Source organism: Chrysochloris asiatica, unplaced genomic scaffold (genome assembly GCF_000296735.1).
Source record: "Chrysochloris asiatica unplaced genomic scaffold, ChrAsi1.0 scaffold00036, whole genome shotgun sequence".
NCBI lineage: Eukaryota > Metazoa > Chordata > Mammalia > Afrosoricida > Chrysochloridae > Chrysochloris > Chrysochloris asiatica.
In genome coordinates this window covers 14196298-14207706 of record NW_006408554.1, presented here as the reverse complement: position 1 = coordinate 14207706, position 11409 = coordinate 14196298, and positions in this window count along the sequence as shown.

Sequence of the window (11409 nt, the reverse complement as noted above, 5' to 3'; positions counted from 1 at the left end):
TTCTAGCTCGCTGGTTCTGGCTTCCATCTCTTCCAATATACTCCTTTGCTTTTTCAGTGTATCATCTATTTCTGATATTTTATTATTAATAATCTGGACTTATTTTTGCAGGTATTGGATCATTTCCAATGCTGTATCTATCTTGTTTGATTGCTCCTGTGGCACTTTCCTGACTTCTTTCTTATTTTCCTCCACCCCTTTTTGGAGCCTTTGAATTTTTTTCCATATCATTCTTCTGAATTCCTTCTCAGGCAGATCCAGAGCCTGCTCTTCTACTGGAAAATCTGTGTCTGGTTCCAGCTCATTTGTCTCAGTTAATTTTTTCTGTTTTGGGGCATATGTTGAGATCTCTAATTGTATTTTCTTGGACATTTTCAGCAGTTATGTGGGTTTTTAATGCTTAAATGGATGTATGTTGCTTTGTTGTTAAGCTTATTAAGCATCTCCTGGTGGATATGATCTGGAGATAGGCTTCCCTTTTCATGTGTAATGCCTAGTAGCTGGTTTTGGCTCTTGTTCAGATGGTGGGGTATTGAAGGTTATGCTTGTAGCTTGGCTATATGAGCACAGTTGCTATCTCTTCTTGGGTATGGTAGGGGGAGAAAGCTCCAACCCCTGGGAAAAGAGTAAGACCAAAAGGACCAAAGATAGAAACAATATAGAAGCAGAGACAGAAACCACCAATCAAAAACGAAAATTAAATTGTGATTGTCCACTGGCCTTTGCTGTGCAGGCAGGGATGTAGGGTCCTGCCCAGGTCAACTTTGGGGCTGGGTCCCAGAGTCAGGCGTCATAAGAAGCAGCCTGCAGGTTTCCTCTCTGTGCCATTGGAAAACTGTGGGTGCAATGCTGGACCTTTTTGGGAGTGTTCTTCCACCCACCTGAAGGCATGCATATGGGCTGGGCAGTGAGGGCTCGATCGGAGTGAAGAGGAAAGATACGTGAAGAGTGAAAGATGAAAAATCGGTCACACCTCTCCCTTCAGACAAGCACCTCCACGGCTTCTAGTGCTGAGTCACTGCCTCCACTTGGCTGCGGCCCTGCCCTCCCTAGTTGTGTCCTTTTATGTTGGGGTTTTACAGATTTTCATACAATTTATCTGTCAGGCCAGCCCTGCTTTTTTCTTGCTGGTAGGCAGAAGTAAAGTGTCCCACACAAGTTTAGGGCTGGGACCCAGAGTCAGACGTCATAAGCAGCTGCCAAAGAATCTGGCTGTGGGACCAGTGGGGGTCTTCCTCTCTCTCTGCAGTAGGAAAGCTGTGGGTTCAATGCTGGACTCTTTTGGGGGTGTGCGCTCATCTACCTGAAGGCATCCGGGCTGGGAAGAGAAGGCGCAACAGAAAAAAGGAAGAAGAAATTTATAGAATCCTCCCACACCTCCTTTTGCAAATGTCCCTGCCCTGGGTTTTAGCTCCAGTTCACTGTGCTGGTCAGGCTGTGGCCCCACCCTCTGAACTCAGTCCAGGCGGGGTGACCGCAGAGAGAGTCCCATGTCTGGATCAATTCCTAAATCATAATATTTTTCTTTATACCATGATTTTTCCACCTGTGGGTGCGGGAAACTGACACCCTGCACATTATGCTTGATCCAGAGATCTGGTGCTGTTCTGTGAAAGCAGCTTCTCTGGGTTTTCAGTCCCTCCCCCACGGAGCCTGTCCTACCTGACTCTGCCTCTGCCACCATCAAAACCAGAAGACCCTTTTTGGATGTATTGATAAAAAAATTTTCTAATCTGAAATATCACAGATCGAAAATATTTCAGTTTTTCTCATATGGATAGAAAAAAGCAAAGTGCTACGCTGTGTATGATTTCCAGGGAGCAACTAGTGAGCTTTAACAGTCAACCGTGCAGTTCAAACCTACTTTGCAGTCCAGCGCATTAACCCACAGCACCACACCAGGACTCCTTATAAAAGAAGAACTAGCATTAATTTGGAAATCAAGATTATTTCCACATTCAAAATATGCAAATAAAATTGTAGACTTCCCACTAGACTCAATTGTACATGCTGGTCATTATAAGATATTGAAGTCAGTGGCACTGTAAGATAATCACTGGACTGCTAACCAAAAGGTCAGAAGTTCAAACCCACCAGGCACTCCTTGGAAATTCTATACAAATTCACTATGAGTCAGAATCCATTCAATGGCACTTAACAACTACAACAAAAGCATGAGTTCACTCATTGAAATGCACCCTGACTTCTCTTGCTTATCCTTGACTCCTCTGCCTACACAAGACCTTTAAGAGGCATCTGTGCACATGAATGCCCTGAGGCAAAGTTGTGTCTGCAACACTCCACACAGTTATTTCTAAAATGCTAACTCTTTTTGCTCTTCCATTATTTCTACTTTGCTTTACTTTCATCTCTGTTGTTGCCTTTAATTGTCATTGAATTGTGGCAACAATTTATTTGCCTGGTCCTGTACCATCTTCATGTTTTTGTTGGTGGTGGTGCTAGGTGCCATCAAGTTAGTTCCAAGTTATAGTGACCCTATAGGGTTTCTGAAGAGCAGCTGGTGAGTTTGAATCACTGACCTTGCAGTTCAAAACAACCCTGTGGTCCAGTGTTTATCCTACAGCATCACACTGGTCCCTCCTGATAATACATCCAAAGTAAGTGAATCAGAACCTCAGACAGTATTCTGTGATCCACAGGTAGTCTTTAGTTAAATTTTTGGAAGTATATTGACAGGACCTTGTCTAAGTCTAGACACTCGACTGAAACCTTCCTAGTATGAGTGATCCTCCTGGTATTTAAATACTGGTGCATAGCTTCCAGTATCATAGTCGTAGCAACACAAAAGTCACCAGACATGGTACAATAAACTAATAGGTTGGAGGTAAGGGATGGTTTTCACCTGTACTTGCCAGTTAATTATACTGTTGTTAAATCAGAAATCCATAATTGGATAGGCTATCATTCCGATGCATATATGAAGCAGTTTCTGTTGATGTTTCTCCCTTCCAGAATACCATTCTTTTTTTTCATCTAAAAACACATCTTCCTTAGTCTCTTTCTAAAGTCACCTCCTTCGGGAAGCATTTTTGAATAAGCTAATCCACAGCAATGATGACTATGTCTTGCTGTTTGTTGTGGTATTTTTTGTCTCTCAAGGAAGACCCAAAGAACTATCAGGATATCACTTGCGCCCAAGGCTTTATACATTTAATTTTCTAGTACATGTATTATTTTTTTTTTAATTTTGGCTCATTTGATTGTAATTCATCTATTTAATTAAAATTTATGGAAATTATATAACATTTCTCAACTGTGAATATAAAAATAAGTCATTCAAAGATACTTAACTATTGTGAGTTGCCATCAAGTTGATTCCAACTCATGGAAGTCATGTGAGTGTAGAGTAGAACAGCTCCACAGAGTTTCCAAGGCTCTGAGTTTTTTGAAGCAGATTGCCAGGTCTGCTTTCTGAACTATCTCTAGGTGGGTATAAACTGCCAGTCCTTCAATTTAGTAGATGAGTACTTAATCATTTGTGCCATCTAAGAACTCCTCGTTCAAGGATATGATCTTCAAACTTGTTGCAGGTTAAAACGGATATAATATAATAGGCATTTCTCACTTAACATGTCCTCAATGGACCTTTTCAGATTTTATGCCCAGAAGCCTCCCTCTCTTTCAGCATTCATTATCTATGTTCATATGCCAAGTACCATTGATGATTCTTGCGGCAACTCCTTGTCATTGCTAACTCATTCTTGGCATTTAGTAAATCCCTTTACTATACCTAAGCAGAGAAAAGATTGAACTTGTCATGGATTTCTTTTTATGCGGATCCACAATCAATGCTCATGGAAGCAGCAGTCAAGAAATCAAACAATATATTGCATTGAGCAAATATTCTGCAAAGGACCCTTTTGAAGTACTAAAGCAAAGGTATCACTTTGAGGACTAAGGTGCACCTGTCCCAAGCCATGGTATCTTTAATAGCCTCATATGTATATGTGGCACCATAGGATAAGCATTTGACTGACTGCAAGGTCAATTTGAACTGCAAAGTTAGCTGCTCAAACTCACCCACTGCTCCTCAGAAACCCTTTACGGGGTTGCTATGAGTAGGAACCAACTCAATGGCACTTAACAAATGCAAGTGAAAGCTGGACAATGTATGTAGAAGGCCAGTGAAGAAAAAAATGCATTTGAATTTCAGTGTTGGTGAAGACTAATAAAGCACCATGAAGTAACAGAAGAACAAACCAATCTGTCTTTGAAGTACAGCCAGAATGTTCCTTAGAAATGAGGATGGTGAGACTCTGTCTCATGCACTTTGGCTATGTTATCAGGAGGGACCGATCCTGTGAGGACATCTTCCTTGGTAAAGTGGAGGGTTATCGAAAAAGAGAGAAGACCTCCAATGAGATGGATTGACCCAGTGACTGAAATAATGGGCTCAAGCATAACAATTGTGAGGATAGCCCACGCCAGGCACTGTTTCGTTCAGGTGTACATAAGGTCTCTAAGAGTGTGAACCAATTAATTCAATGGCACCTAACAACAACTTACTATACCATCATCTGGTATAGCACTATAGGATAAGCACTGGAGTGCTTACCACAGGGTCAGCTGTTCAAACCCACCAGTTGCTCCTTGGAAACCTTATGCAGGAGGTTGCTGTGAGTTGGAAGTGAGTCAATAGCACTTAACATCAACATAATAGCAGAAGAGTGATATTTACTAGTTAAGAATTTTAGCTAAAATTCCTCTAAAAAGTATTGGCTGCACTGTAGGATAAACTCTGAATTGTTAAACACAGAGTCAACAGTTCAAATCCACCAGCCACTCTGTGTGAGACAGATGAGACTTTCTGCTCCCAAAATGACTTATAGCGTCAAAAACCCCATACAAGGTCACTATGGGTCAGAATTTAACAACAACAACATCATGATGCTTCTTTGTTCGAGGGTTAGTCAAAAATTATCCATACTCTGGTAATAATAAAATGCCCATCCACATCCACAGCTGATGACAACACTGAGCTTGCATGTGAAATGATTTTGTTGAATAGACAAGTGACAGTGGGTTACATAATAAATCATTTGCAAATCAGCCCTTGCTCTGTGTATGAAATAACCCATGACAGACTTGGGTTTTGAAGTTTGTGCGAGGGGGGTACCAAAACAATTCACAGAAAAACATAAACATAAGTGTTTGGAGCTTTGCAAATAAAATTTGGACCAATACTCGAAGGAAGGTAAAAGTTTCTTTAAAAAAATTGTTACTGGTGACAAGACTTGGATTCATCACTAAGAGCCTGAGAGTAAACGGCAGAGTATGGAATGGAAACATCTTCAGTCACCAACCAAGAAAAAGTTCAAAAGCCATCAGCTGAGAAATTGATACCTACAGTTTTTTTGGCATTCTCAAGGGCCAGTATTAGAACATTATCAGGAAAAAGGTTGAACAATCAACAGTGCTCATTAAAGTGAGGTGCTTACTGAAGAGCCAAAGCCTAGACTTTAGATTAAAGGCAGAGGACTGCTATCCAAAGACATTGCAATCTTGCATGACAACATATGTACACACACCTCTACCCACACTGTTGACACTCTGCAAAAGCTTCATTTTGAGTTATATAAAGAACCCTCTCTATAGTCCTGATCTTCCTCTATCAGACCTGTTTGGCCCCCTGAAAGCAGCCCTTTGAAGACAAAGATTCACCTCTGATGGAGAAGTGAAGACAGTGGTGCATTCATGGCTCACAGTACAGCCTAAAACATTTTTAAACAAAGGAATATGAAAGCTTGTTGACAGATAGGAAAAGGGTATTGAAAAGCAAGGAGATTATGTCAAAAAATGATGTGTTTATCTTTTCTAAAAGTTGATTCAAATAAATTATATACAGAGTGCATATAATTTTTGTCTCACCCTCATACATATAGATTTTACTTTAAAAAGTGAACAATGGTTTATAGCAGGGCTGAAGACTAATCTGAAACTGAAGATAACTGTTTCCAAATATTTAAAGGTACCATATTTTATCTTGGGTATGTTTTGTAAGAGGAGCACTGGTAGCAACAGTTTAGTGCTTGGCTGCTAACTGAAAAGTCAGTGGTCAGTGTTTTTAACCCACTAGTCCCTCCATGTGAGAAAAGACCTGGCAAACTGCTCCCATAAAGGTTACAGTCTAAGAATACTTAAAGGGCAATTCTACTCTGTTCTACAGGATTGTTCTGAGTCAGAATCGACCTGAGGACATACAGCATGATTTGGAAACGTGTCCACCTCAAATACTGAAACTTGAGTGAGAGCTCCTCTGAAAATACCCAATAAATGTATTTATAATAAACCCTTACAGTTGCATGGGGTTAAAAATTCATCAGTCATATTATAAGTAGCAACATCTTATGTTTCTATCCCAGTCTGTAATGACTCTTGCGCGCATTGAGTCATTTCTGCCTTACCCAGGCAGCATAACAACTGTTTTTACCAATTTGCAGATAGAGACCCTAGTTAACTTGCCGAAGGGTACTGAGTGAGTTTGTGCTGAAATTCATTCCAGAACCTCAATTATCCTAATGCTTGGTCCAATGGACAGACTACTAGAGAATTCCTGGGCAATTCTTCTTGAGGACAAGTAAAATCGAAAAACAAACCCACTGCCATGGAGTTGATTCTGACTTATAGCGACACTGTAGTACAGAACAGAAGTGCTCCCTAGGGATTCTGAGACTGTAAATCTTTACAGGAGCAGGCAGCCTCATTGTTCTCCCATGGAACAGCTGGTGGGTTGGAACCAGTAGCAGATCTCAAATGCATGAGTGTGGTTATATACATATATGCACATGTGTACATTACATATCTACACATACCTGTGTATACATTTGCACATCTACATATGTGCATGCACACACACAAGCACATACATGCACGCCTATATGCATGGACCCATGTACTCGACACACATGTACATACATGTATGCACACATGTGCGTGTGTACATGCTCACATGCACTGAGTTTCTTTACAATCATGGAAGAAACAGGCTATTTCAGGGACTCCACAGCCACCCTCGAGTTCTGTGGTTTTCTTGTCTTGCTCCCTTGGACTAGGATATTTCATGAGCGGCTTGAAAGGAATCACCTGAGACCCCATTAATGCACATTAAATTAGTCGCTCAACTGCATGGCACTGCCCCACAATGGAGTTACTGACACCAATAATGAAGCCACCCCTCCTGGGCCCCCAGGCTTGGCTTATGAATAAGTGCACAGACTCATGGGGAGCAGGGCATGAAGCCAGAGGTGTGAAGCAAACATTCTGAGTGGCAGTCCTGGCCTTGGGTTGTGCTTGGGTCCATTTTGTTCATTTTAAAGCTACTGCCTTTATAGAACAAATCTCTTTTGATCTGTGCCTGCTCAGATGTGGAGAGGAAGCTGCAGAGTTTGTGTTATCTTAGTTAAATAACTGTTAGGCAAATAAACGCACACTGCTCAGTTCTTCAGAAATAGAAAATAAATCATCACCAAAAAGCTGATTTTACAAACGCACAAATCATCAGAAATCTAAATGCTTTCCTTTCTCTCCCCATGTTTTAATAAAGACCCACCCTCCTTTTTTTTCAGACTCACTCAATTACAATATCACTATCAGTTCACATTACAGGTCAGAGATATGGTGCTTAATGTATGTAGAGCCAGCTCTCTCCTACTAATAACCTGTCATTCGGGGAATTTGAATGTCAGAATACAGCCTCCTGTGGTAATGCTAGTCGGCAGCAGGATGATGAAAACTTTGGACAAATCATGAAGAACATTCCAGATCCACATCATCAGAAGGTTACCAGGGAGGGCCTTTCATTCTGCTTTGACCCCTTGATCTGACAAGTGACACCTACAAAATGAACAGCTCTCCAACTTAAATTGTTTAACTGTAGTCTGATCAGTTTTATTATCTTGCTAATCCGGATATCAGCCGTTTCATCAGAATGGAAGATATGCATATCATGAATTATTTTGACACGGGGACCTTTTAATTTTTGCCAGCAATATTTCACGGCCCCAATCAGGGCCTGCAGTCACTGAGGCCCCTCGCCTCCTGGGATGTCAGAGGACAGCACGCTCCTGACAGCACCAAACCATCGGGGAGCTGTAACAAGCCATCCCTGCAATTAGTACTATCTCCTGTAGTCATGCATTTCATTACTGCACAGGCAGCCAGGGGTTTAGTTTCAGGGCAGTCTCAGGAAATCTCTGCCATTTTATGGGCTTGCTGACTGTTGTAGCCATTACCTCCCTTTTCTCTTTCCTCAATAGGCAAGAAAAGGTGAATTTCTAATAAAGATCCAACACTAGATAAGCACTGCCAAAAGAGCAAGTGAGACTCAGGACATCCAGCAGCGGTAAAACTGTGTGAATGGGCCACTTGAAGTTTATGGAAGTGGCGGTTAAGCAGCAATATGGCTCGCTACAGAGAGAAATAAAGAACAATTTATCCTGGAGAGAGAAAAAAAAAGGCTTCTTTGTTAATTGCAAAGTGCTAAGAATGCTTTCTTGAGGAAATCATCTTTCTCCTTTAGATGCCTTTCTTAATTTCTCTCTCCCTTGCTAACCATTTTCTCTTTCTGAATATCCATCTTAAGAGCACCCAGGTCCCCTCCCAGCCTAGACTACATGGACTATATTCTTTGAATGATGTTCTGGCTTTGTGCCACCAGTACACTTAGCAGCCCTGGGAAGCTCAAGGGCAATTGTAGATTCTCACTCATTCCATTACAAAACACCTTCTTTTCGAGTGTCCAAGTGCCCATGGGAGAAAGTTTTTTCTAGAGTCGCCAACAGCTCCTCAGTGATTATCTTGAGGGCACTGTAGATCTTGCATTTCCTTCTTTGCAATGGCTGCTAGAATTCATAAAACTAAATATGCTATCAAGCTCTAGCAAGTGTAAAGGATCTCACAGCATGTATATTGTATACTGACATCATTACTAGCTTCATTTATCCTTTCTCCCCTTCAGCTTGCTTTGTTTCTTTTCTACCTGTTATGGTGGTGCAAATGATTTGTACTAAGCTGGATCAAACACACTCAGGGTCACCTGGGAAGAAAAAACTACCAATTGTTTCTGTAACAATTATAGCCAAGAAAACCCTACAAAGCCCAGTACTCTGTGATGTCACTCTAAGTAGATATTGACTCAATGGCATTATATCAACACCCACAACACCATAGATTGAATTGTATCCGCCACATCTGTCAGTTTGTCTTACTGTGGTGGCTTGTGAGTTGCTGTGATTCTGAAAGCTATGCCACCGGTATTTTAAATACCTGGAGAGTCACTCATGGTGGACAGGTTTCAGATGAGCTTCCAGATTGAAACAGACTAGGAACAAGGAGTGAGGAACTACTTTAGAATATCTAGTCACTGAAAACTTTATGAATAGCAGAGAAACACTGTCAGATATAATGCCAGAAAATGAGCCCCTCAGGTTGGAAGGCACCTAAAAGGTGACTGGGGAAGAGCTGCCTCCTCAAAGTAGGGTTGACCATGATGATGCGAATGGAGTAAAGCTCGTGGGAGAAAAGCCCACGGGACCTTGCTGATGGGACACAACTCAAAATGAAAAGAAACAGCTGTAAACATCCATTGAAAATTGGAACATGGAATGTATGAAGTATGAATCTGGGATAATTGGAAATTGTCAAAAATGAAATGGAACACATAAACATCGATATCTTAGTCATTAGTGAGCTGAAATGGACTGGTATTGGTCATTTTGAATCTGACAACAACATGGTTTACTATGCCAGGAATGACAAATTGAAGAGGAATGGTGTTGCATTCATTGTCAAAAAGAACATATCCAGATCAGTCATGAGGTACAACACTGTCTGTAATAGAATAATATCCATGTGCCTAGAGGGAAGACAAGTAAATACCACTATTATTCAAACTTACGCACCAACCACTAAAGCCAGTGAGGATGAAATAGAAGTATTCCACCAACTTCTCCAATCTGAAATTCATCAAACATGCAATCAAGATGTATTGTTCATTACTGGTGACTGGAATGCAAAGGTAGGGAGCAAAGAGGAAGGATCAATAGTTGGAAAGCATGGCCTTGGTGATAGGAATTTTGCTGAAGATCGCATGATAGAATTCTGAAAAATCAATGATTTGTTAATTTCAAATGCCTTCTTTAGACAGCATAAGAGACAACTATACATATAGACCACACCAGATGGAATACATAGAAATCAAATAGACTACATCTGCGGAAAGAGACGATGGGAAAGTTCCACATCATCAGTCAAGACAAGGCCAGGGACAGATTATGGAACAGACCATCAATTACTTATATGCAAATTCAAACTGAAGCTGAAGAAAATTAAAACAAGTCCAAGAGAGCCAAAATATGACCTTGAATATATCCCACCTGAATTTAGACATCATCTGAAGAACAGATTTGATACATTAAAAACTAAAGACCGAAGATGAGAAGAGTTGTGGGATGACATGCAAAAGCTAGACCGTGAATAAGGAAGACCATAGAAGAACTGATGCCTTTGAGCTATAGTGTTGGAGGAGAATGTTGAAAGTGCCATGGACTGCCAAAAGAACCAATAGATCCGTGTTGGAAGAAATGCAGCCAGAGTGCTCCTTGGGGGCTAAGATGTCCAAACTTCGTCTCTCATACTTCGGACATATTGTCAGGAGGGACCAGTTGCTGGAGAAGGATATCATGTTTGGTAAGGTGGAGGGTCAGAAAACAGAGGAAGACTGCCAATGAGATGGATTGGCCAAGTGGTAGCATCAAGGGGTCAAGTGTAGCAACAATAGTGAGGTTGGCCCAGGATCAGACAGTGTTTTGTTTTGCTGTTCATAAGGTCACTATAAGTCAGTACCAACCTGATGGCACCTAACAACAACAACATATGTTGTTCAAGAGGTAGCATAAGTCCAACATATGTTGTTGTTGTTGTTGTTAAGTGCCATCAAGTCAGTTCTGACCCATAGCGACCCATATAGGGTTTTTGAGGAGCGACTGGTAAGCTTGAAACCACTGACCTTGCAGTTCAAACCAACTTTGCAGTCCAGCGCATTAACACACAGCATCACACCAGGAATATATATATACTGAAGTCATAATATTTGTATTTATGAAGGTGATCTTACTTGGAAATAGGTTGTTTGGAGATATTAAGATCGGTTAAGGTAATATGAGATCATAGCCAGGTAGGGGGACTCCTAGTCTGTGTGATACTTTTATAAAAGAGAAGAGACATAGACAGATAAACAGAAGGAAACGTATCATGTGACACAAGAGTTCTGTTGCCAACTGCAAGCCAAGGATTGCCTGAAACTTAAACAGATGAGAAAAGATCTCCCCCTGGATTCTTAAGAAAGACTGGAGCTCTAAGACACCCTAAATTCAAAGTGCTAGCTTCCAG